The sequence below is a fragment of the Thrips palmi genome, unplaced genomic scaffold, assembly GCF_012932325.1.
Source record: "Thrips palmi isolate BJ-2018 unplaced genomic scaffold, TpBJ-2018v1 HiC_scaffold_5, whole genome shotgun sequence".
Taxonomy (NCBI): Eukaryota; Metazoa; Arthropoda; class Insecta; order Thysanoptera; family Thripidae; genus Thrips; species Thrips palmi.
The window spans coordinates 1397915-1400457 of NW_023144632.1; positions in this window are offsets into that span (position 1 = coordinate 1397915).

Sequence of the window (2543 nt, forward strand, 5' to 3'; positions counted from 1 at the left end):
TAGTTACTTGAGCTTAAAAATGCTATAGACATGAACATGACATGGACACATGGACACCGTGGGGCCGCCGGTGCCTTTCAGGAAAAAGAATTTTCATGAAATTGAGCCAACTTACATGGACAACGAGAAAAAAAGGCCCCATTTTTGCACTTCAGATATTTGGGCTTTTAAATTTACGGTCAAAAGAACCAGGCAGAATCAAATTTATTTAAAAAAAGGGAAAGTCCACAAATTCAGACATGGGAGGAGGGGTCAGTAAGTCGGAGAGTAGTTAAAAACCCCACACAGTGTTTGGCCCTTGTCTTTCAAAATGCGACGTTGTTCTTGAGTCATGTTCGCTTGGAAGTATGTATGAAACGATGTAACCGATACACCCTCATCCAAACGTACCTTTTCCCCCCCTATTTTCACAAGAAGTACCACAATTACCCCTCAAAGTCAAGAAAAATCAATTTTACCCAATTTTACCGTATAATACGGTAAAAAACCGATTTTACCGTATTTTACGTAACTTTTAATCTTACCGGTATTTTTTTCATCCCTACGCCAAATTTGAGGCTGGTAACTTCTAATTCTTTATGCTCTGCTATTGGGAGTCGATTTTTATTTTCCTAAGTTTTTGTTTGTCTGCAGGTACAACATCACAGTTTGAATTTTGATTCAATAGTGAGTCATTGTTGGTACTGGACTACACTATAACTAGTGAAGACATCAAAAGTTTGGAACCAGGACACTGGTTAAATGACAGGATAATGGACTGCTTTCTAGATCTTACGTCATGCCCAGTAAAAATGAGTCAAACTGCAGCTAAAATTTTTAAGCCCTATTCACTAGCTTTAGAATGTACCACCATGGGCTCAGATTTGCTGCTTTCCATGGCAGACACAAAATACCTATTATTCAATGACTTATGGCTAGTGCCATCGCATGTCAATAGAAACCATTGGGTGCTGTTCATCGTGATAGTAAAGAAGAAGCTCATTCTTCTCCTTGACCCAATGAAAGGTGCTTTCAGATATAATATTTCTTCTGATGTTTTGCAGCAGCTTCAAGAAACATTGAATAAACTAGGGGTACGCGCCGTTTTGTTTGGGCGCGTAGTAGGCGAGCGATGCGTCTGTATTCTTGTAGAAGATGGTGAAGAATGTATGCAAAGTAAGGCCAATACAGGGTCTTCCGTAATGAAAGGGCCGGAATTAATGTCATTTTCGTGATTATCTTACTGAAAACTGCAGGAAACAATGTGAAACTCAATTTTAAAATTTTGGGGAAAGTAAAGGTCTGGGATGAAATTGGAAGTCATTTTCGTGATCAGCACACCAAAAACTGCAGGAAACTATGTAAAACTCAATGTAAAAATTTTGGTCCGAAATTGGTAAATATTTGGAAAAGTAAAGGTCTGAGATGAAATTGGAAGTCATTTTCGTGATCAGCACACCAAAAACTGCAGGAAACTATGTGAAACTCGATGTAAAAATTTTGGTCCGAAATTAGTAAATATTTGCAAAAGTAAAGGTCTGAGACGAAATTGGAAGTCATTTTCGTGATCAGCACACCAAAAACTGCAGGAAACGAAGTAAAACTCGATGTAAAAATTTTGGTCCGAAATTGGTAAATATTTGGAAAAGTAAAGGTCTGAGATGAAATTGGAAGTAATTTTCGTGATCAGCACACCAAAAACTGCAGGAAACTATGTAAAACTCGATGTAAAAATTTTGATCCAAAATTGGTAAATATTTGGAAAAGTAAAGGTCTGGGATGAAATTGGAAGTCATTTTTGTGATCAGCACACCAAAAACTGCAGGAAACTATGTAAAACTCGATGTAAAAATTTTGGTCCAAGATCATGTAATTCTAGTTGAAAGTATGGGTCTTCAGTTGTTAGGTTTTTTAAGAGTGTTTCCTGTTCATGGTGTCAGGCCATGAACCTTGACCCTGTTACGCAGTCGAGTAACATTTAACAGCCAGCATTGAATTGCTTAATACGATTCACAAATACTTCAATTACCATTCGATATCTCCTTGTTACTGAACTTATGAATACGCAATGTTATTAGTAATACCTAAAAAGCCTTTCTCCCTTTTAGTTTAAACTAGTGGATTAAACTATATTGATTCATCTGCATTAATTAAAAAGAGACATATTTACAGGCAGGCTGATTGCAACTACTTTACGGAGAAGACCTTTTGTCAGATCCAATGAATCGTTTCATAGAATCCTATGTCGAGGCCACTTATTGCTAAACGCAAGTTTATCTTATTCATAATGATAGTCATGATGTGTTATTTAATCTTTGAAACAGTTTATCAAAAGTATTTACCTAACAGTCTGAGTAAATTAAAAAGAGAGCCAACTCAAACCATGACCAACACAAATTACCAGTTGTCGCAGACAATGTATAATTAAGTTAAAAGAATCGTCTCATGAAATCATATGACCAAGTCAGTGAATCGTCTTATTGAATCTGATGTCAATGTGAAACCTTGAATGCGCTACACTCACTCACCATATGGTTTTCTTAAAGGTTAGTACTATGTAAACT